Source organism: Fukomys damarensis, unplaced genomic scaffold (genome assembly GCF_012274545.1).
Source record: "Fukomys damarensis isolate Sample0158 unplaced genomic scaffold, DMR_v1.0_HiC HiC_scaffold_8, whole genome shotgun sequence".
Lineage (NCBI taxonomy): Eukaryota > Metazoa > Chordata > Mammalia > Rodentia > Bathyergidae > Fukomys > Fukomys damarensis.
In genome coordinates, this window is record NW_022900920.1 from 26,552,251 (window position 1) to 26,577,205 (window position 24,955).

At 42.9% G+C, this 24,955-nt stretch overlaps 1 pseudogene; it reads right to left on the bottom strand.

Annotated features, from left to right (window-relative positions):
- Positions 1 to 1,997: 1,997 nt before the first annotated feature.
- The window catches only part of LOC104869438, a 91,736-nt pseudogene continuing 68,778 nt past the window's right edge, over positions 1,998 to 24,955 (bottom strand).

Here is a 24,955-nt window from a genome sequence, read left to right on the forward strand (position 1 = left end):
TCATACCATAGTGATATATGCTCACCCATGTTTATAGTGGCACAGTTTGTAATAGCTAAAACTTGGAAACAGCCCACTTGCCTATCAACTGGGGACTGGATGATGTGGTTGTGAAGGGTAAATGAGGTGAAAGGAGGGCAGGGGTATGGGGAAAAAATAAGAGCCAAGACCTAACACGTGATGGTACAAGATCCCAATGATAAATGTAACTACTGTTTGCTTTAAATATACCAATAAACTTAATGGAAAAAAATAAAAAATCTTGTTACTTTTAAAAAATGAATTAAAAGTTTAATTCTGAACCATTTTTATAACCATATTTTCTTAAAGGGGGAAAATGATTACAACTCTGGGATTAAAGGCAACTGGCACGCTGTCCAAAACAAGGTTCCAAGTAATGCCACTCACTGATTACCCTACCCACACATATCCCAAATAAAGTTTCTGATCAAAACCATGAAATAGATCCCCCTGCTTATTTTCAGCATATTAAAAAGGAAACTAGTTGGACCATTTCTATTTGTCTATTTTATTCAAGAAGGCTACCCAAAGTGACACTTTCTCAGACTAAATTAGAGTGATTATGAATTAATGTTTTACACCATTACTCAATTTTTTTTTCTTTTTTTTTGGTACCGGAGATCAAACTCGGGGCCTTGCGCTTGCGAGGCAGGTGGTGGAACCACTGAGCTAAATCCGCGGCCCTCATTACTCAATTCTTAAAAATTAGAAATCGCTGCAGCCAGTATTCACCATAACATAACGCTACAAGAGACTTAAAAACAGTTATTGAAAAAGAAAAAAAAATTAAAGGGCTACTTCAAAGCAAGCAAAGTTAGTACCATTACAGATTAAAAAACAAAAAAAACTAATGCAAGGCTAGGGTTTGACAAATTTCATCTTGTGATCCATTCTTGTGTGTTCTTCACTTCTCGAGTCACTCCTCAAATCCATATGTGTTGCTCCTCCACCTAAAAGGACCAGAAAAAGAGTTTACTTCAGGTGTTCCCATAAGGAAACCCCTCGTGGTTCGTGAGTCAGGCACTTTCCGAGGCCAGCCCACCCTCCAGCCCTCCGCCACTCCACAGGCCAATCACAACCAAGTTCAGACAACGCAGCTGTACTGAGGCTGCCATTACTATTCAGCACGTCGGACTCTTTGGAGTATTAAGTTGCAAAAGCTGTGTAGAAAAAAAAAATTAAAGTAGATAACTTCCAAACACATGTCAAAGAACATTCAGAAATCCAAGAACATTCACGTGTCCAGAGACATCTCTCCAAGTCTAGCTCTGAGTTTGTAGCCCGTTTACAGATAGGCCCAAGCCACTCCCACCCTACAACCAATTCGCGTTCAAGTAAAACTTGTTTTCACCCAACCGGCTTTTTAAACTTCTTACCTGAAGGAGGTTACAGGTCAGTAGCAAACCAGGCCAGCTGATTGCAGCCCGTGTGTGAGGTCCCCGGCGTCCGGCAGCCCATCCACTGGTAGTCGGCCCCAGGGTGGTGGCCGCCCATCTCGGGCTCCATCGCGGGGTCCACGCCCAAGGCGTCCCACGTGCAGTGCAAGGAGCGGTAGCTGGGGTCATCCCGGCGAGATCCACGGGCTTCTCCCTGGGCTCCGATATCAAATTGGAGATCAGCAGTCTCGTTCCAAGCCCTGGGCTCCGTTCTGCAGAGGGAGTTGGTCGGTTCCACGGAGAGCCGCTTCTTGTGGTCTTCAGACGTCGGGAGCAGCGCTGCTGCCGCGTCCCAACCCTGGATGTGAGACGCTGGGCGACCTGGGGCGCGCGCGCGAGAGCAGCTAGACCCGGCGTGGAACAGCACCCTGCCCTCGCAGAGGCGCACGATTGGCTGGACAAAGGGTAAGACTGAGAATCAATCCGACAGGAGCCTGTATCAGCGGCCAATGAGACGGAGGTGCAGGAGTTTAACCTGGACCTGGAGGCCGTAGTGCAGAACAGCGTTCTGGGCCATCTCCGCCCCCTGGCGCCGGCTGCTTAGATGGCGCAGAGCACCGATGGCGGGCTCTGGTCGGTCAGGTGCAACCCTAAGGCCTGCATCCCACCGGCCTCCACGATGGCCGGCTTGTTACTGGAGCAGACGGACAGCGCCTTCAGCATCCTGCTCGTGGTCCACAGCAGGTTCTCCTAGGTGTAGGTCCTCCTTATGTTCACTGAAGCCTGGGGCCCGCCTCTGGTCAGGATGATCAGTGCGTTCCTGATTGCCGTAAACTAAAATCAGAAGGCCGTCTGTTGTGATAGCCAAGAATCTAACATTTGTTTTGTTGAGCAATGCAACCATTTTCTGTAGGCCACCAGCTAAATGCACTGCCATGTTAGCTCCTTCTTGATGTAGCAGAAGATTGTGAAGAGTTCTAACGGCGTAAAACAGCCCCGAGTTCACTGGTGAACCCAGCGTTTTCGCCAGCGCAGGGATGCCGCCGGGCTTGAAGATGGGCCAGCGAGCCCTCGCGTGGGTGGACAGGTTGTGCAAAGTCCGGGCAGTGCAGCGCGCGTCTCCGCGTCACTCGTGTTCTGCACGGAGCACACGATGGCAGACACCATCTGAGGACAGCGCATGATGGTGTGTCTGGAGGCGTCCTTTTTGGAGAGCTGGAGGTCCATCACCGCAGCCCGATTGACCACTACCTGGTCCTCGTCATTGAGCAGTTTTGTGAGCTCAGGGATGGCACGTGTGGCGAGCTCCCTGTCTTCCTGGTTGTTGATCAGGTTTGCAACCATGTGTTTCGGCATCTGGGATGGTTCTGTGAAACCCTGGACATGGGTGGGGCGAGCGGTGTCGAACGGCGTGGACGGGATCTGCCTGCCTCATCCAGCGTCTCCACGTCATCACGTACTGCCCGTCCATATGGCCACTTGTTCTCGAGTGAAGGACCGTGAGAAGCCCTGCTCACACAGGACCTGGGAGGAGTCCATGTCCTGCTCGGGGTTACCTTTGCTGCTCAGAGAAGGCGCTGTGGTGGTGGCCCCAGAGTGGATTCCAGAATCCAGGTAGGACTGCTGCTGCCAGTGACTGACAGCCGCCTTCCTGTCCGGCTCCATGGCCGTGTCCATTTCCCTCAGGTCAGCTTGAGTAGGGCTTTCAAGGCAGCTGAGCACTGTACTCCAGATACCCCCTGTGGACCAGCACCTCGGCTGGCGTCTGGGCTGGGCGGCTGCGGGCAGCCTCTTGTTACTTCTTTTGTGTGTTCTGCTCAACTCTTTGTTCAGATAACAAAAATCTAGAAACAGTTCCCCTAGATCCACTGCCCCCCAACAGTATTAGGCATGTTACCCAAAACTTGGAACGTGGTCACATTTAGCAGGCACTGAATTTCTGCGGTGGAAAGCCTTTCTCAGGGCAACTGTTCCTGAGTGCTGTAATCAAGGTTCCAGGCAGGTGTGGGGCAGCAGAGAGAGCTTGAAATCTCCGTCAGATAAACAGCATTTCATTCCCAGTCTGTGTATGAGCACTGTGGTCTTGGCCGAGACATCTTGGCTCCCCTAAACTTTGTTCCTGATTTGTAAAATGGGAAGAGGTAGGTTTGTGTCAGCATTTGTGGTAATTACACAAATCATTTAGCACAGTGCCTGGCTCCCAGAGAGCTCTCCACAGATACTAACTGACTTACTCTAAGGTTAGCTGGGAGCCAGAGTTTTTCATTAATATTCTATCATATTTATGACTGTATTGTCATAAATACTTATTGATGATAATCCTTCAAAAATATATGGCAAGGACTATTTTTCATATTCAGGAGTGACTCAGCTGAGCTTGCATATCAAGAAAAAAATGCATGTTTTTATCTCTGGAAATATCCCCTTTTCCTCTCCTCTGGTATTAGCAAATGTTCTGGGGAGAGGTTGGACATAACCCAGGGATTGAGGGTTATAATTTACTTTTTTCCTGATCTTAAGGGTCAGTATGGCCCCAGTGACATCTGCATAACTCAAGTAATAGGATAATTAAAATGTAAAATAAGAACTATGATAAAGCAAGGACAAGATGCTGTCACAGCATGGAAGATACTCTGTGTGTGTGTGTGTGTGTGTGTGTGTATGCCCCCCAGAGGTGCCCTGGGGACCCCAGTTTCTGATTTTTGATTCTAATACAGCTTCTGGCAAAGATCTCTCTGCCCCGGGACCTCATCTCATTTGGAGAATCTAGGAAATTTGGTAATTCCATTTCCACTGAGTCATCGATAGCTGATAAGTATCCTGTGCCCCTTGCCTAGGGAATTAGCTTCAAAACATGCATTTGGGTGCTGTCCTAGAGATATGGAGATATGGAGCAGAATTCTCCGGCGGGAGGGGAGGGCATTCACCAGTTCAGGTGCTTATTTCAGCTCCTGCCCACTGAGATGGAAAATGGGCTGCTTGTTCAAGTTTACCTCCTTGTATGATAATTCATAAGTACACATGTGCATGTTCACACACACACACACACACACACACACACACGGAAACCAGAGCCTTGAAAGGTATTAGCTGAAAGGTATTAGCACCAGGGCATTAGCCATACAGGGTCATTAACTTGACCTCATTTAGCAGTGACAAATTCTGCTAGATTTGTCAGGGAGATTACATTTATACCCAAGAGCTTTTCTGCCTGACTCATTTTCCATCTGATTCCTAAATAAACAAGAAAGAAAATTATAATACACATTAGGTAAATAATTTATTTCCTAGGCAATTCTCAGACTTAAGCATTTTTAGGTCAGTATTTTTTAAAAAGTAGCTATGGAATTAGAGAAACATTTGCACCAGTCAGTAATTATTCTACCTAGAACACAAAATTGATTTTAAAAGAGACAAATAAAGCAGTGGCTATTAAGGGTGTTACTAGATCAAATTACAGTTTCCAGTTTTGTTGGTGAAGCATAAAGAGGCCCTAGTAGGAATTGGTTTTACAGGACTTTGTGCCCATTTCAAATGGGAGCAGATACTGAACCCACGGGGGAAGCTGGATCTGTCTGGATTCTTAGCAACACCCCGTTGCCACCTTACGTTGGCCTTGAGCTGCCTTTTAACACCAAGCAGGTGTCTTATATTCACAGTGAAGTGTTTTTTTTTTGTTTTTTTTTTTTACCAGGGATTGAACTCAGGACTTTGTGCTTGTGAGGCTGGCGTTATACCACTGAGCTACATCCCAGCCTCACAGTGAAATTTGAGAAGCACTGAGTTTAAAAGCTTTTTGTTGTTATTCTTTAAATCAGCAGAGCATTTTCCGTACCATTCCCATTAGCTGCTAGTGGCTAATCCTGCCTGTGAAATCCTACAAGTGACCTAACTATAAGAAAAAAGAGAAAATTCTACTATGGCCTTCGTCTTCAATGAAGCCTTTTCTAACTGATCATCTCCTTCCTTGAAGCACACATCTGTGAGTCCTTTGGGTAGCGGGGACCAAAGAGAGTAACAATGCCAGCACCTGTCATACCCCACTCCCACAGAAGAGGTGAGGAAGTGTAGTCGTTAGTATCATGAGCTCTGCAGCAGACTGCAGGGCTCAAATCCCACACCTCCACTCACTGCTTAGAGATTCTGAGCAAGGTACTTAACTTCTGTGGGCTCTACTTTCATCAAATTAAAATAGTGATGGAAAAAATGGTGCCCCTTGGGCTGCCATGAAGATTCATTGACTGCTACCTGACGGATACAAACAATGCCCACCCTATAATAGCACCTCAAAAATGGCACGTTGGTGTTATTGGGGGAAGAAAGTGTATTAGTCCCCTCCAAACTCTACCAGTACCTGGATATGAATGATTATGACAACTGTAAGGCAGCCCATCTGCTACAGAATTTCAGTTCTTATCTTCACAGATGAACAAAACTGCCTGTTCTCTAGGTCTCGCCTCTGCTCCATCCGGGAGTTATTGTAAGGGAGTTAGTCTTAAAGAAATTTCCTGTTATGCACTTCAGATATTATTTTCTGAAGAAGAAAAACAAAGACAACAACAACCAAAAAGCCATGAACCATTTAGTTCCTGCACACAGGAGCCAAAATTTAAAAACTTTTATTTGTGGACACATCAGTCCAGCAACTGTTGAATGAAGCCATTCAATGCTCTGGTTACTGCTTTTGTGTATCCTGTTCAACTTGAAATGCCTCAAGTTCCCAGTAATGAATGTAACTGTACTGTATACATAGAATATACCAATAAACTCAATAAAAAGAAAAAAAAACATGAAACCATAAAAATTAAAAAAATATATGCAAACATTTGGATATCTTAAGCTTAACACAAAAAATAAAATCCATAAGAGAAAACATTGAAAAAAAAATGCCCACAAGAGGAATAAAATGTGTGTTTGAAGTTGTCTTTTCATCTGTGGGGCTTATAATTGTATTTAATGTCTTAATGCTGACATGAAGAATTTTATCAGAAAGAGATGATGCTGTGGCATCTCAACCAAGTCACATCACTCCCTGGATTTCAGGTTATTCCCTGACAAGGGAGGATGTGGGATAGGTGATTGCTGGGTTCCTCCCTTGACTTATCACCCTAAGTCTCAGGAAAAAAAAAGGCCATACGGAAAGTATCAGGGACTATACTTTTCTTTCTCAGGCCAGGGTGCAACACAGATTTACAAAGTGGAAGAGGGGAAAAGCTAGAGCGTCCAGTGAAACCACCCCAAGGGTTCCGTTTTATTCACCTTCTACACCAGACACACTTCTCAGGAATTTTCATGGGTCTGTTCCTAAGAACCATAGCCGCCAGCCCAGCAGGTCATTTTGGCTGGAGTTTGCAAACAAATAGAATTCCAGGATTTGGAAGGCATGCAATCTAAAGTACGGATGAACAACCCGAGGTTCCGAGGTTAGGGAGATTCCTGAAGTCACAGGAGGAGGAAGACACAAGATGAGATGACAAACCATTGCCCTATTAGGAAAATTAACACAGAAAATCTGGACATTGTATGCATACCTTACTGAGTTTGGAGATAAGTAAATTTACCTGTGAAATCATCACTGTTATCTAAGCCATTAATAAATCCATCATCTCCAGAAGTTCCTGCCTGCCTCTTTATTATTATTGAGACAATAATGCTTATACTAAGATCCATCCTCTTCAAAAATTAAAAAAATATGCTGCTACACAGTACTGTTAGAGAGAGCATGCTGCTCAGTGGATCTTTAAGGTGCACTCATCTTGTGTAGCCAGAATTTTGTCCTTTGCCTAAAGCCTCCTTGTTTTTTTCCCTCAAGCTCTGTAACCATAATTCCACTCTGTTTCTGTGAATTTGCCTAGTCTGATTTGTCATGTCAGTCTCTGCTGGGTTTGATCCTCATGAGAGTAATATCTGGGCTTTCTTACTCACACTATGTCTCCAGTCTCCAGCAAAAGGCCTGTATGGCTGGATGCTCAGGAAATAGTTGTAGAACTGTTGAATAAGTAAGTGAACCAATTAGAAAATGGTTGCAGAAAACTGTGTGATGTCGTCCTTATTCTCAAGTCTATAGCTAGAGAGCCTTCACTTTGCCCTTGTCTGGTCAGATCACATAGACTCTGGAGGTGTGAAGTGACCCAGGCAAAAGAGGATGGATGCGTCTCTACAAGCCCATTGCTGTTAATGAAAAAACAAAACAAAACAAAACAAAACCAAAACTCACAAGCTTGTGTGCATGTCCCATGTTATCATTTTCATGAACATCCAAGTTCTAGGGCAGTGCATTAGATGAGACAAACTTTGGAGAAGTCCATCCAAGTGGCAGAGACTAAGCTCAACCTCAGTACAGAATTTGGTAAGAAGGGAGGGTTAGCTCCTACAAAGTTGTGAAACTGGGAATACTTGGTTTTGGTTACTCTGGCAATAGGGTGGAATGTTAGCTTGATTGGTTTTGGGATCTGCTGCAGGGGATTGGTGGAGCATGTGTCTGGTGCATCCTGGGGGTGTGGTCTTGGTGTCTATAGCTTGTTCCTTACTGGGTTCTGTGTCTACAGCTGGTTGCTCACTCTGCTTCCGGGCTGTCATGAACCAAGCGGCTTTGCTCCATCACTCACTCCCACGGTGATGTTTCGCCTTGAAGCCAGATGACCATGGTCTGAATCCCTTCGAAATGTGAGTTGAACAAAACCTTTCCTTCTTAAAATTGTTGGTGTTGGGTATTGTGACAAACAGTAGGAAAACTGACTAAAACAGTTACCATTCTATCACCCAACAGCACAGTAATGCACAGTGCTTTAGATTTTCCCGTTGAGTTGCCTGGAGGTGCCAAGTCTCCAAACTTTGACTTCAGTTCCTTTTGTCAAAACTCCCATGGCTTTCATGCTTTTTCTCAGCTGTTGAGGACAGTAAAAGATCAAACACATACAGTATGTTCACACAGAGTCATTTATAGCTGACCAAACTTTCCTATTTTACCTCTTTGGGAGATATTTGTCCTTAACTTTTAGGGGTTGTCTGACATGAGATTTTAGAGGAATATTTTAGCTGTGGGGACAGGCGAGGATTCATGACTCCTAGACCCTTCTCTTTCATGTATCAAAACACGTGCAACTATAGATGGTAATGTGCACAGGCAAGGAAGGGCAGCGCATGCACCAGAGAAGACTGGAACCTCAGCTACAGAGCTGAGTAGATCCTGTCTCCTAGAGCGGGCGGTTCTGTCGTTTATGTCTAGAAGATGAAGTCTCTTGTCTAACTCTGGTAAACAAAATAATTTCTTTCCTGGGAAGATCTTGGACTTTAAGCTGATGACATAAAATAAAATAATTGTTTTACTAGGAATACACTTGTCACTACCAAATAATTATTATATTTAAACCATGTAAAATAGCTTTTTAAAGAGGAAATTAAGAAGATGTTAAGAATTTTACTGGAGTGGATGAAGACTTTATGTTTTGTTGGAGAGGAATAAAGGCCCCTAATTAGAATTGGTTTTATGGGCCTCTACATTCATTTTAAAGAGGTATAGGCAATGAGTGAGAGAAAAGCTGGTGTGGTTGGGGCCAGTAACTTCTCTCATGACTTGGGCCGCGCCCACTCGCAGCCCTGTGGTTCAGAGGAAGGCCCTTCAGTGACTTCCTGTTCCTTTGGACACACCCCGAGTCATCACTGGGGTTCACAACACTGTGGGGTCTCAGCCCTGCCGGTCCCCATCTGCTCGTCTCACACCATCCTCTCGGACACTGCTGATCTTTTCATTGTCCCCGGGAGACTTTGTTTTCCCTTTCTGTGGCACTTGTTCGGAGTACCTTTTGCCTCCTGTCCCCACTGCCTTCTTTAAAGTGTTTTCTGATCACTCATGGGGCAGATCTTCACCCGGGCCTCACTCTTCGTACTCGCTCTCTCTGGAACCCTGCCCAGATTATATTTCCTTCTCTGTGTCCTCATGGCGCATGAGCCTTTTTGTAGGCTGCGGATCTCATGATTTTACACTGAGCTCCCTGCGTTGCATTTTTAATCAATGTTGAATGAACTATTAAGACTATACTTCAGTATAAAAGTAATTATAAAAATAATACCCCCAAAGAAAGAGTGGAAAGGAGCAAAATACTATAAGTGTATAAACTAATAATTATATAGATATATCTAAGTAGCTAGTAGCTATAACCACAATATTCACTACAGCTATTATTACCACATATCAAAGACCTTAGAAAAGTTAGATTTAGAATACTAGGCTTGCATAAATTGGAAATACTGGAGCATAACTCTAGGCTTAGCCTTTTAAGGTCCTTATTTTGTTAGGAGGGAAGTGACTAGCTTTTAGCTTTCCAAAGGCAAAGGGGAAATTTGAATATTGATTCAATATTAAATAACAGGGAATTATAATTTTTCTTAAATGTGGAACTATGGTATTTTTAGATTGGTAAGAAATGTCCTCTAATGTAAAAGATGATTTTAGGAGATGAATTCTGGGATATTTTAAAGCGCCATAGTATCTGTGACTTGCTTTGAGTAGATGGCCACGCACGTTAAAGGAGGAGGTGTAAGGCAGAGGACCCTATGCAGTACAAATGGCAAGCAGCATGTTATTTTCATTCTTTGCATGAAGGCAATTTGCTCTTGCCAGTGCCATTAGCTGCCATGGCCACCAGCCACCCTGGCCTTTGAACAGTGCTACCTCACAGGAAAGCAAAAGAGAAAATCCTGTCATGGCCCTCCTCCTCCACAACGCCTTGTCTGATCTGTTATTTCCCCTTTCTGCAGCATTTTGTGAGCCATGTGAGTACTATGGCTCAGGGTGTAACCATGCCTCCACCTGTCATAGCCTTGTCCCTCAGGATCAGTTAAAGTCAGCAGTTTTTTTTTTTTTTAAAATATACCGGGCATTGAACTCAGGACCTTGTGCTTGGAAGGCAGGTGCAGCCGTGCTACTGAGCTATAAATCCCCAGCAGCAGTTGGTATTTTGAGCCTTAGGTCAGATGGCCCCGCTTTGAATGCCAGCACCTGCTCCCCTCACTGGTCAGGGGCCCTGAACAACTTCATTTCTCTGCGCCTTCGTGTCCTCACCTGTAAAACAGCGACGATGCTAGTGAGATCTACTTTGTGGGATGTTGTGTGGATGCGTCAAGGCATGCGTGTAAGGAAGGGGTCACAAAGAGGACGTTAGAGTGCTGTCTGGAACACAGCAGACACTGTACATACAGTAACTCTTTATACACAAAATATTTTGTGGTTATATAGAGCTTTAGGCTTTTAAAATGTGTGTGTCTACTATCACTTTTCACTCACTCCCCTTACTATTTGTGAGTAAGGAAAGGCAGCTGTTAGCTCCCAATTTTCCCTATGAGGGAAAACTTACCCTGGTCAACTACTTGGGAGCTGCCGGGAGGAACTTGGCCTTCTAATTCCTGGGCCTTTCATTGCTGCCCATTCATGGGGTGGCAGTAAATCGGTCATGGCCGGTGATCACTTTTCTCACTTTTCTGGGGATGTTTTTCTTGGCTAGTGTTATTCTCAGAGTATATGCCAGACAAAACTGGGCAAAGCCACCAACCTCCCACTCAAAAATGCCAGTGGAAAAATTTAACACACTTAGAGCAGTGCGACTAAATATCAAGAGCTGGCTTGTATTAGTCTGTATTTCCTGGAGAATGTTTGTTCCACTGCACAGTAATTACAGAGGATGGTGAGCACCTAGTGAGTCAAGATAGGGATCAAAGCAAGGGCAGCTACTGCTGCTTCTGAAAACCATCATTTTACATTTTATGCATATGTAGTCTAAGTATTTCTGGGACATTCTTGAAATCTATTGTTATGGCTTGTCTTTAGGCGTCCTCCCAAAATCTTATGCTTTCTCAGAGGTGGTTGAATCTGGAGTGTGTAATTGATTCATGGTGGGGCCAGGCCAGAGGAACTAGGGTAAGGGCGTGAGTGCTGCCAACCTAAGTGGCTTGGGTAAGATACAAGGGGCACAAAGATGCTGTTAAGGCCCCTTGTCGCTTTTGCTGCTTCTGCTGCCGAGAACTCGTTCTCCTTTATCACTCTGCCTTGTGGTCAGTCCATTATGAACTGAAGCCTCTGTGAAGTGTAAGCCAAATAAACTTTCCCCCCTTTCACTTTGAGTGTCAACTATTGTGTCTCAGCAATGAGAAAGAAGTAACTAACACATCTATTAAAAGATAGCACTTGGCTCTATAAAAGTGCATTACCATGAGCAGTTGGAAAGCAATCTCGAATCAAGCAATACTGCCACTTATATTCCGATTTCTAAACAAAGAAGATCGTAATTACCCTTGCTGCAATTACTTTTCTTGACTTACTATTACTGTTACTACTTTTGTTATCAGATTTTTAAAATGTGGGTATAGTACTTTGCGGGCAGTCTTTGCATGAACTGTTGAAGTATATCAGGTGTGTGCAACCATATTACACACAGAGTTGATCAGATGTACATTTTTTTTTCTGTGAAGAGCTAATTATTAAACATTTTGGCCTTTCAGGTCACAGCTTCTATGTTAACTGCTCCTTTACTCTGCCTTTGTAGTAAAGGAGCGATAGGCAATTGTTAAATAAATGTGTGCCAATAAAACTTTGTTTAGAAAAGCAATGCACACCAGACTTGGCTTTTGGGCTGCAGTTTGTGAAATCCTAAATTAGGTTATATAGGCTTTATCATCCTTGCCTTTGAAGTTGTGGACTGTGAGGCCAAGGGCTTAAGTGATTTTCTCAGAGGTGTATAGTGAGTTAGTTGAAAGAACAGGACTTAGGCCCGTGTCTGCTAACTCCCAGTCTGGTCTTTTCTCTATTGGGTGGAAGTGGCCATGTCCTGAAGAGTGAGGCTGTGAATCAGGAAGGGTACAACATTACCCAGCCCTAGACTGGGTCCTATTCAGCTGTCTGATCTTGAAGAAGTTACTTTAACCTCCTTATCCATCTACAGAATGAGGAAGTTGGATGAGGAATCTCTAAGATCACCTCTGGCTTTAAAACGCTGTGTCCTTAAGATCAGGGGTGGGAGAGGATATTTTATTGTGAAGTATTTCAAGTTAACCAGTCATTACAAATACTGCAACATTTATTTACAAAGAAATTATTACAAACCACTCAATACATATTTACTGAGCCTACCATTTTGTGAAAAAAAAAATGCAGGCATCCCAGGGTTAACAGGGACAAGTATGAAGACCTGTGCATTGAAGTTGCTTATGTGTGTCACAGCAGGTCAATAAGTTTGATTAGCTCAGGTGGTGTGCACTGGGGAAATGTGGGAAATATTGATTTTGCATTACTTCATGGTTAGTGGGAATATAAACCCATTAAACTAGAAAGCGTGAAAATCTTCAGCTTTACCACTTGTTAAGGCAGGGGTTTTCTCCCATTGGTGCAAATCAGTGAGATCTACCTGGATTTGAACTCATTGTTGGCCTCATGAGGGAGTATCTCTCACGGAGCAGTTGAAATTGAACATGCGTGAGTTGTTCAGCCAGGTCTCACATATCAAGTTCTCTGGAAGAAAATGGGCCTGTTCTTCCCCCAGAACTTCACTCCTTCCATTCCTGAAGATCCTAAAGTACAAAGGCAGTAGCTTTCTTCAGTCCTTACTGCCTAATTTTCTCAAACAGACAGGCAATTTAGAAGGGGGTATTTTAGTAATTAAAGCTAGTTCTCTTTAGTCAGCAAAGATACTTAGCTGGCAGCAGTGGGGCGGCCAGTTCATTAGACTATGTGCCTAACCATACAGTCCTCTAATCTGGACGTCCCTTAACTTTCCCCATTAGGCCTTTCAGGTAATCCTCAGTCAATTTGAGGACATAATTGGGGCATTGCACTATGAAAGGTGCATCAGCATCCCTAAAAAGAAGGTATGGGGAACCTCTGAGCTAAAAGACTGGGACTCATCCCATTTAATCAATGCCTTTGATTGCTAAAGGGATGCCAACTTGTCCTCTGCTCCCTAAGGTAAACACAACTCTTAACAATCAAGCGTTGTTATAAGTTTTGTTTTCTATTTATCATACTGCCCAATCCTGCCAGTACTCATGATTTCTATCCTCATTCACGTATGAGAGGGAGAGAGGGTCTCACTGAGCCCAACTTGCTCAAGTTCCCTACAAGTGGCAAGAGGTGCACCAAGGATTTAAGAATGCAGTGCCATTCCTGGAGCCTTCTGATTCATCAATAAGTAAGTTTAATTGCGTTGGAAGCCATCATGTTCTGACAGAGAATGGGGTTCATGACTTCAGCTCTAAGACAGGTAGAAAGGCAGAACCACATATCCTCATGGATACATTCTCTGGTTGCCATGGAGATACTGCTGAGGATGAGCATCACATCGCAGGAGAGATGCAAGTTATACCCCAGGATTATCACTCCGAGGCTCAGAAAACAAAGGCTCCCCTGACTGCGTCTGGCACACAGTGCTTTCTCTCTCTACTGCACAGCTGCAGTGCGGGCGATCAGAGGCAGCACGGGACAGCTGGGGGCCAGGGAAAGCTTCATCAATAACACAGTCCCATTCGGCCTCCGTATCTGCCAGCAGACTTCTCGTGGCAGAGACGTGGGTCTCTTCATAAGAGAAGCAGGGTTGACATTTGGCAGGTCATGTGTCGTTGGGGTCCTGAGGACAGAAGGCTTCTACCAAGGCCGCACCAGTCTTTCTAGATGTAAAGGCTCTGCGTATGCTGAGATGAACTGGGAGTGTGGTGCCCCTGGAGGAGAGAAGAAAAATTTGACCTCCAGGAAAATGGTCACAATGAAATACCTTTTCATACATCGAGACATATGTCACTATAGTGCTAAACATTAGGCAATGTGTTTTGATGGAGACGTTGTTTATTTCTATAATCCTTCCTTGTTTCATATATCAAGCCTAGAGGCAAAGATCTACCTCATCTTTTGGTGAGAATGAAAGGAGAAAATGCTTACCCTGGGGTTCACTGGCGTGGACTTAACTGGTAGCTGTTGCAAGGAAGCAGGTAAGTGCAGTTGCCGTAGTAGCTGTGACTCTTACTAGCTGGGTGACCTTAGCCACGTCTCTCTGTATCTGTGTTCACATCTGTAAAATGCGGGATGTTATGGCTTACATCTAGATGGCCCTAGGGCCTCATGCGCTCGTAGGTGGAGCTTCTGGATCACGGCTGTGGTGCTGGACTAGCTCAATGATGTTGGGAGGTGAAGCCTGGTGGGAAGAGGAGGGTCAGTGCGGGGTGGCCTGGTACAGTACACATCCCTCCTCCCCCATCAATCCCTGCTGCATCCTGCATGCCATGCCACGAACTCATTCACCTCTGCCATGCTGCCTTGTTTGAGAGCCAGATGACTATGGTCCGAAGCCTCTACAAACTGTGAGCCCAAATAGCCTTCCCACAAGAAAGTAACAAAACAGGGATAACTATGCTACCTGTGCCGTGTGGAATCCGGATGGGGAGCTGCATGAAGCACCTAGGGCAGTACCTTCTGCATAGTGCTTCCAACTTAATTATTGCCATCATCACCACTATTATCATCAGGGCACCAAAAAGGCGCTTTCCTTTATCAGTGAGCTTTGCCTCAAGGACCTAAGTCTTTTAATTACAAAATCCTTTAAGTATTAAAATGTTTCAAAGTAAAAGACTGTTGCTGGATGGGAAATGGATCTTTTCTAAATAAAGGTCCAACATTCTCTCTAACCATTTCCATCGCTGCTGTTGACTCTGGCCTCCAGATTACTGGCAATGTTTCTCAGCTGAGGCTCATCCTCTCTGAAGCCCTACTCTGAGACAGAAGCAAACTCCAAACACCAAACTCCCCGAGGGGAGGACTCTTTGGCTGTGGCAGTTCATGCTTTTGTTGTGTTAACCATTTAAAAAACATGTTTAAAAGCATCTGAATTATTAACTACTTTCAAAGTGATGTTTGATGGCAAAAGTAATATCTGAGCACAGTATTAGATGGGTTTTAAGAAAAAAGCAGAATAACTTGACAGTGTTAATATTAGGCTGTCAAAGAACTCATTTTCTTGGAGCCATCTCTATCCCTTGGTTTCAGCTGCACAAGCTGTCATTAAGATGGTGAGATTTATTTTTCCTCCAATTGCAACCTGACAGCCAATTTTAAAGAACTATACATTGTTTAGAAGGGTGCAAAATCATGGCATTGCTTACATGGGGAACAATGGCATGCAACAGAGAGATCAGAGGAAATCAGGCTTTGTGCACCCCTGTGGTGCTGATCAGAAGTTTGAAAAATATTTAACAACCCATGATTCATTTGTTGCAGAAAGACAGAAGGCATCCTCTCTTGCGGGGAATGGGAGTTCAACCTCTTTTGTGCAATTTTCTGGATTTTGCATCCTTACATGTTAAATATGGAGCCTGTGATATTCACCCTTTATGGCTTTTTCAAGGCATGTGAATGCTTCGTCTTATAACCTCAGAAATCTCACATGTAATTGACTGGAGACAGATAATGATCTAGTGCTGACGGGCTGGGCCCAGGGTCAGTCCTTGCCTTTCTTCTTCCTTTGCTCCTCATGCACTATAAGGCACGTAGCTGATTTGTGCACGTGGACACCTTACATGTTTATTTGTGTCCATTGTGTTTTACTGAATGACCTCAGTGGTAGACTATACTCAGGAAATGAGATATATCACAGGGTACCCTAGATGAACATTGGAGAAACAGGAGAAAACCTAGAAGACAAAACAAACTCGGCACTGTGAGGTATGAATGGATTATAATTAGCTGCATCAGGCGGTGGCCAGCGGAGCTGAGTTATTCTAAAGACAGACTTCATTATTCTAAAGAGCTCCAGCTCTTTGACTTTTTAGGCTTGAATCCCAGTTGCTCTGTGACCTCTGTAGACATGGAAGTTGACACCCAGGGCAGCAATACTGGTCTGGCTGGTCAGGGAAAGACTTCAAGAGAAAGCGGTGTTTCAGATGAAACATTTTCTCCAAAGAAGGTACAGTGATAGAAAATAAGACTGTGAAAAGATGCTAAGTATCATTAGTTATTACAGAAATGTATGTTAAAGCCACAACAGAATGCTGCATTTAGAAAAAACAAAACAAAGCATTGACCAAATCAACTGTGGCTGAAGATGTGGGAGAATGGGAAGTCTCACGGACAGCTGCTGGCAATGGCAGCACTTGGTAAAGAGACACATACACTTTGGAAAACAGTTTAGCAGTTTCTGAAAACTGCTATAATCATGCAATGGAATGTTCAGCAATGAAAAGTAATGAACTGCTGATATGTGGAGAAATTGGTAATAGTTACACTAAATATCGAAAGAGTGTATTTTGTGTAATACTATTCATGTGAGATTGCGGAAATCACAAAGCAATCCATAGTGACACAAAGTAGATCGGTGACTGTGTGGGGTTGGATAAGATGAACGGGAAGGAAGGGGAGGAGGGAAGGAAGAATGGCAAAGGGACTCCGGGAAGCTGTCGTGGGTGGTGGGTACACCCATGTCTCGACTGTGCTTGACCCATGTGTCATGGGTGTGTCCCTATGTGGAAACTTTCAAATGTTTCCCTTGAGATACAGTGGTACCTTGGTTCATAAACTGAATTTGTTATATGATTTTTGAAAAGATGGCCACGTTTGTGTTTGTGTGGGAAAGATGAACTGATGCAGAGTTTGCATTTGTGTTTGTGTGTCGCCTGATGCAGAGTTTGCAAACGAAGAAAATTTTGCTAAATGCTGCTTGCAAACAAAACTGAGGTACCACTGTACTTGCTTGTTTTATGTCAACTGTGTCTCAATAAATTTGTTGAAATAATAAAAGAACAAAATGGGTAATTATGGTCCCTACCACACGCTCTATTCCTATTTTACTAGTGATAAAGTTGGCATAGAAAGCAGTACCATATTTATTCGTCTCTTGTTTTTAAGCCTCTGTAATCAGTTGGCTAGAGCTGAGAGGAGAGGATAGATGAAACTGCATTTACTTAAGCATGTTCTGTGAGCTAGAATATGGTCTATTTTGGAGAATGACCTGGCTACCGCCAAAAAGAATGTATATTCTGATTTTATGGGGTGGAACACTCTGTACACATCTACTAAGTCCACTCCTTCAAAGACTTGGTTCAGTTCTGTTATTTTGTTGTTGATTTTTTTGTCTAGATGTGCTATTTGTGTGAGCACTGAGGTCCCCCACTACAATTGTGTTAGTACTTATTTCATTTTTCATATCTATTAATATTTGTTTTGTATAGTTGGGGGCATTAGTATTCAGTGCATATATATTTATGATTGTCATTTCTTGCTTTTGTATCATTCCCTTTACAAGGATGTAGTGGCCTTCTTTGTCTCTCTTAATTAGTTTTTGTTTGAAACCTGTTCTGTCTGCAAATAAGATAGCTACCCCCACTTTTTTCTGGGCTCCTGTCACATGAAGAACTACTTTCCATCCTTTTACTCTCAGTCTATGAATTTATTTGTGGATTAAATGGTTTTCTTGTATACAGCATGTTTGTTGGATTTTGCTTCTTAATCCATTCTGTCAGTCTATTTCTTTTGATTGGTGAATTGAAACCATTAACAGTGATGGTTATAGCTGTTATGAATTGACTTTTCATTGTGATGTTATTTTCTTGTTATTGGTTCTTTTATTTTTAATTTTTTTTTCCTATCTCCCTTTAATTTCTTGCCTTGCCTGGTATATTTGCTATGTTGGCCCTTATGCAGTTGTGGCCTTCATTTTCTTTTTCTGGAATATTGTTTAGAATTTTTGGAGTGCTGGTTTGATATTCATGAAGTTGCTCAGGTGTTCTTTGTCATGGAAGTATCTTATTTCCCCACCCATTTTAAAAGAGAGTTTTGCAGGATACATCAGTCTAGGTTGGAGGTTGTTTTCTTTTAGGGCTTGACATACCTCACTCCAGGCTCTCCTTGACTTGAGGGTTTGTGTTGAAAAGTCTGCTGTGACTCTGATGGGCTTTCCTTTGCATGTGATTTGTTTCTTTTCTCTAATTGCTTGCAGTATTTTGTTCTTCTGTTGGGTTTCCGGGATCTTGACTATTATATGTCTAGGTATAGATTTTTTTTGATCATGACTAGTTGGAGTCCTGTATGCCTCACTTATGTGTATGTGAAATTCTTCCCCTCTGTTTGGGAAGTTTTCTGTCATTAATTCTGTGAACAGTTTTTAAAAAGTCATTTGTACTTTTTCCTGCTACTTCATGGATTTCTATCAGTCTTATATTATTCTTCTTTGCATCATCTAGGAGTTGTTGGGTTGATTTCTCATGATCCCTTACTGTTTTTCAGATGTCTCTCATTTCATGGTCACTAACTCTAATCCTACCATTTATATTTGAAATTCTGTGTTCACATTCATTCATTCTGATGTGAATGCTTTCAATGGAATTTTTAAGCTACTAGATATATGTTTGAATCTATTTCCTGGATTCCATTTCTTCCCTATATTGGGCATTCATGGTTTCCATCACGGTCCTGAGCACATCTATTTTTTAAAAATCTGTTTCTGTTCAAGAGTCTCTAATCAGGTCTTTCATTCTTTTCACCATCTCTGTGGTTATCTGGGAAATTATTTCTGTTTTGAATTTTTCTAGAACCTCATTTATCTGTTTTGTTACTTCCTGTACTATCAGTTCAGGGTGTTGATGTTTGACTTTCAGACTTTTCCACCTCATTTCCCCCAGAGTTTACCTTTGGTGAACTGGAACTCTGTGTTTGTGTCTTGTTTAAATATCTTCTCATTTCTATTTTTGTTTTTGGTACTGTTCTTGGTTTAATTCCTGGGTTAATACTTTGATTTTCCAGATATAGCTGGTCTTTAGGTTTTGAGTCTTGAATCATTCTGAGGCAATCTAATTTTCATTTTACCAGGAAGGACCACTGATTAGATCAATCACAACACCTTAGCCCAAGTGATGCAATCAGCAAGATATCAAGCACAGCTTAGAAAATGACAATATGTGGTAGTTATTAATCTATCACCTTTAACTGTGTGAATTAAATCAAAATTGAGGACCTGCCTACAATATGTTTATAGTGAATAAATGCTTCAATATAGCAACTTTACCATTTAGGATGAGGACTTAGAATGAGTTGGGGAGGGAGGGATTGATAGGATAGAGAAAGGTTAGAAGTGAGACCAGAGGACACAGGAAGATCACATGAATTCTAGGAAGCTGTTGAAGAGAAGAGAAGACAGAACAAAATACACACAAGAAAAGAACCAACTAACAGCAATAGGATGCTAGAGACTGTAATCACTTTTAAAAAAACTAATGGCAATCAAGAGCAGGGAAAAGAAAATAAAAGAAAAAGAAAAAAAATAAGAAATTTGAATTAGGACAGGAACAAAAAGGGAAATAAATGACAAACAAGTTGAGAGAGAGAGAGAAAGAGAGCGAGAGAGGAAAAAAAGATTAAAAAGGAAAATATTTGAGAAAAGAAAAATATAATTTTTTAAATGATTAAAGATAAGAGGAAAAAATTACTTTGAAAATAAGAAATGCAAATAGAGGTCCTCCTTCAGGGTATGCCTCTGTAATAGACAGCATGGGCAGGAGTGTGCAGGTCTAAGTTAATCAGTCTTAGTAAGCCAGAAGCTGTCTCCTGAGGTTCAAGCTGATTTCTGGCTGCAAGGCCCAAGTTGAGATCTCTGACCTCCTGTTGGGTTGAACTCTGCAAGGTTCTGCTGCAGGTTCCAGCTATCCTTGCCCTGAAGGTAGACTGGGTTTCAAAGTGAGGTGCTGGTCCCTCCAACTTACCAACTCTGGTGGTGTGTTGTGCCTTTATTGAAGAGGTTTTCTTCACTTTTTCAGTGGGCTTCAGTTTTCATCTAGGAGCCTCAGAGAGGCCCTCTTTCTCTTGTTCAGGGGGATGAGGGACATGGACACTGCTGTGTTGGTGCCTGTGTGGCTTGGCTCCTTTTCTACTCTGCGCCAAAGGGGCGGGCCCACCAGAGGGCTGAAGAGTATTTTCTTGTGTCCATATACTGTGTTTTCTTTGTCCATGAATACTTAGGTTGATTGTGTGTGTTGGCTGTGACTAACACCTCAGTGAATATGTATGTGTGCAGATGTCTCTTGAGCATACTAATTCCATTTCCTTTGCTAGATACACAGAAGTGGGGTTGCTGGGCCATATATGTGAAAATATAAGGAAAATTAATGTGAAAACAACATTAAAAGAGCTCTTCAAAGCGGAGCCTGGAAGCCTTTTGTGGAAGTAAAGCTAGGGTACCACATAATTCCAGCTGCTACCTGGAATGTGAACTTTCTTCACCTTACCCTTTGGCTACAAGCAGCTGAAATGACCTGAAATTGTTAGAGCCTTACCCTGGGTGCAGAGGCTCAAGACACATATCAAGGGGTTATTAGAGAGACTTTTGCTGGACATTTTCACTCTGCTTATACTTCCTTTCCTGGGAACATAGCTCCTGTTCCTTCTTGATGTTTAAATTCCCATTTTTCCTGCCTTCCTAGAACACCGATGCACTCACCTGGACCCATGTCTTAAACTGCAATTCCTAAGACCTCTGATGTAGTCCTTTTATTTTGTAACTTCTGAAGTTGAATTAATGGGCATATGATAGCTCTGTTTTCAGTTTAGTTGGTGCATCTTCTGCACTGTTTTATCTGATGGTTGTGCTGATATACATTCCCATGAACAGTGTCAGTTCACTTTTCTCTACATCTTCTCCAACTCTTAGCTTTTGTCATGCCATTCTAGCAACATGTGGTAGTATCACATTGTTTGCATTTGCATTTTCTTGACTATTAGTGATGTGAGCCTCTAAAAAATATACCAGGTAGGCTGGGATTTAGCTCAGTGGTGCCACACCTGCCTCATAAGTGCAAGTTCCTGATTTTGATCCCCAGTACTAGAAAACAAAACAAAACAAAAACTACCAGTTGGACATTTGTATTTCTTCTTTTGAGAAATACCTATTTAGATTTTTGCCCATCTTAAATCAGGTTATTTTTGCTTTCTTGCTATGGAGTTACTGTCTTCTACTTAATATATTGTCTCTCTTCACTCTGTTGATTACTTCTTTTGCTGTCAGAGTGTTTTAGTTTGATATAATCTCATTACATTTTTTTCTTTTTTGCTTTTGCTATCTGTGCTTTTGGAGCCCATTATTATAATTTCTGTTTATAGATTAATGAACTCCAGTTTATAAAGTAAAATAACTGCATTTATAAAGTTTTCAGCAGTTAGATTCCCTAAATAAGCCATGGGATATGTATAATGATCAAACAAGACTGCACTGCAAAACTCTTGGCACAGTGTTTGAGGCCATAGTACATAGCACCTGATAAATGATGGCTACTATCAATAATGCGATTACTGTTTTATTCCTAGTGCAACCATGGCATCAGCTGCCCTTCTTTAGTCTATTCTACATCCATTCATAACCTGTCCTCTAAGTTCTTTCCTTGTTTTTCCTTCCCAGTGCACCTTGGAGTCTGTTTGTCTCAGCCTGGTTTCCATCTCTGAGCAGCAACTGCTCTCTTTCTGAAATCTCTCCCATTTGTGCCTCCAGCATTATCTGCTGAGCTTCTGTACTTCCTGTGAGTTTTGCTCATTAGATGCTAAATTACTGCCACTAAGAAGTGACAAATGACAGTCTGTAACATCTTACTACCATAAAGCACATGCAATAAAACACAAAGGAGCTATAGACAAGCAAGGTTTGTGGGATCATAAGGAATATATGTCTGCTTCAGGCAGTTTATCTAAGTGGCGGGATTCAGTAAGTTAATGCTTAGGGAAGTAGACAGCTTCACTTAATGAAATGAAGTATTTAGGAATATAGATCTGTCACCATTGCTTGCCACGTGAAACAGTGGATTTGTTGCTTGTGAATGTGACTACGTCACCAAAAACATTTGTCTGTATTGGAATGTTACCCAGGGTGGCGATTTTATTAATAAAATGTTGGCTGTGAAATGTTTTCTTCTCATCCTGCGGAACCCTTCCCAACAACTTTCTGAACGTGGACCATGGCCTTCCTGGAAGCTTATGCTCTGAAATAATTTGACAGAGGCCATATAGTCATTCGTGTCTCAGAGCCAGGGTGGCTGCTCTGAGCTGATCCCCATTGTTTTCTCATCGACAGCATGAGGTCTGTGTTCATGTGCTTTCTGCGAAGCACGGACTATAGAGGTAGAAATCCTAGAGTATTGGAGCTGAAGCAAAGCTGTGCATTGTTGCAGGAAAACTGACCAGCCCCAACTTCCGGTCTTTCCCTTCCTCTTCAGAGCCAAAACTCTTTGGAGAGTGTTTCCTTTTGCCATCTCTTCTCTCAAATCTTTCTAGCAAACATAATGATCTGCACATCCTGGGAACAGTCGTAGTTTTCAGCCCTCTCCTGCCGTGACTTGACTCATCAGCAGGATTTTCCAGTGAGCATTGACCAGTCCTGATGTTCTTAGTTTCCGTGTCTCCGCAGTCATAATTTTCCTCTTATCTCTCTTGCTGCCCCTTTCTTTGGACTCCTTTTCAGGGTTAATTTCCTCCAATCTCAGCCGTTAAGTGCTGGTTGTCTTCTGAAGGTCAAGCTGAGGCCCGATCTTCTCCCCGACTCTGTGCTTGCCCTGAAGAATCTGCCTGGAGCTTCATTGGCCCCAGGTGCTGGTTCCCACACTCCTCTCCAAGCTGTGGATTCCCCTGACCACCCCTCATGTTTCCTCGGGGTGTCTCAAAGTCACTGTGGACTCAAAATGTCTTGGCGCAGGGCTCAGTCCGCTTCCCCAAACACGGTTCCTGTTGCATTGTCCATTCTGTTTGATGAGTCAGAAACTTAGAAATCACCATCCTCAGCATTTCCCTCTCCTTGCATTCCATATTCAGTTCGTTAGAAGGTTGTGTTTGTTTTATCTCTTTATCTCTCTACCTTTGTCCCTTTGTAGCCTCCTGCATGTAGAGGTTCTGCATATAGAGGAACTCAATAAAAGCTTATTGTATGAGTGCATCTCCAGGTAACAACCTAGGCAAGCCCCCTGTGGGCTCTGGCCAGAACAGCTGCCAGAATCTCTGAATGTTCATTGGACCCATCTGATCCAAAGAGCTCTCCGTATTATCGCCACAGAGATCTATCCAGATATGCAAGTCTGGTCACATCATCTTCTATTCAAATTGAAGTATTTCAATGGTTTATTATTGCACCTAGGAAAATAAAAAGTTTTAACGTGACTGGAAGGAAGGGCCTGCGTAGTTTCCACTGCCTGTCTCTCCAGCTTCTCTCACACCATGTTGCACCTTGCTTCATGTACACCAGACACACCACTGTGCTCTGTCTACCTCACACTTGCTCTTGCTCCCCAGCCTCCGGCTGTGGCACCTTCTGAGATAGTCGGGACCACCCAAAGTGAAATGGGATGATCAAGTGCTGGGAATGGGGACCCATGGGATCATGCCAGTTACGGCAGAAACAAGCATGGATATAAATGAGTTCTCAGTTCTCACACACAGCTCCTGAGTTAAAAATTCAACAGCTACAAAGTCATCTCACCAATACAGATGCAGGCTATCTCAGCCTTCTGAAACACTGCTTCAGCCTGGTAGTTAAGGCTGAGCGCTGAGTTTCCTGTAACTGAGCTCAGACACTGACTGACCCAGACTGGACCCTCACTGCTATCTTGGATCTCTTATTTGCATGGAGGACCTGGATAGAAACACTGGGCAGGAACCTTTTCTTCATCAGCTATTCCTTTCCTTTGTTTAGGGAACTGCTGGCCTGATTTGCCTTTGATCAGAGCTGCAGCTTCCTTATGGTTAGAGCAGATGTCGCAGTGAAAAAGTCTTGCCCGTGCTTTGTTTCATCTGGGTCTAATCAGGTTTTTATGATTTCTGGCCCTGAGAACCCAGGTTCAGGAACACTTGTATCAGAACCATTTTTCCAATCTCCTAGTACTCATCCTCCTGATCTTCACTTCTCATAACACTGTATACCTCTGAGAGGAATAATTTTAATTTAAAAAAATGTGTATACTTAAATAATGGCTGTATCCTCCCCAGGGTTAGCTCTACGGTGGCAGGAAAAATATCTGGCTCAGTTTTCTGTTGTAGTCTTAGAACTTAGCACAGCTGGTGCTCAATACCATTTGTTAGATACATCAAATAATTGTAAACCAGAAGTGGGGGGCAGGTCTTGGCTTTGCTGTGAATGACAGCATGACTTTAGGAATTAAGAATTGTTGCTTGGATCAAAGAAATTCTGTCCTTCATTATTGAAATTTATGTGAGCTATGCAAAAATCTTGCCCATTGGTGTACCCGATCCATTTGCTGATAAATCCTTTAAGTGGAAGCCTGAATGTTTAGAAGCTTGGATCCAGAAAAGTAGCAGCAAGCAATTGCCTCAATCTATTGCCCATATTCCTTCCATTACCTGCAGTGAATGCCTCAGGGTTAGCATTAACCTGATTGAGCTTTGTATTCTGCACCTGCTCAGTTAGAGGCTTATGTTCTTCCGGGGCTGCAGAGACACTGGTGGTCACACTCTGCCAGCCCAGAGCTTTTCCCGGTTGCTCTGTGGAGTGAGATACCTCAGGAGCCCGTTCCTTTGTCTGCCAAATCCTCTACTTGTGCAGCAC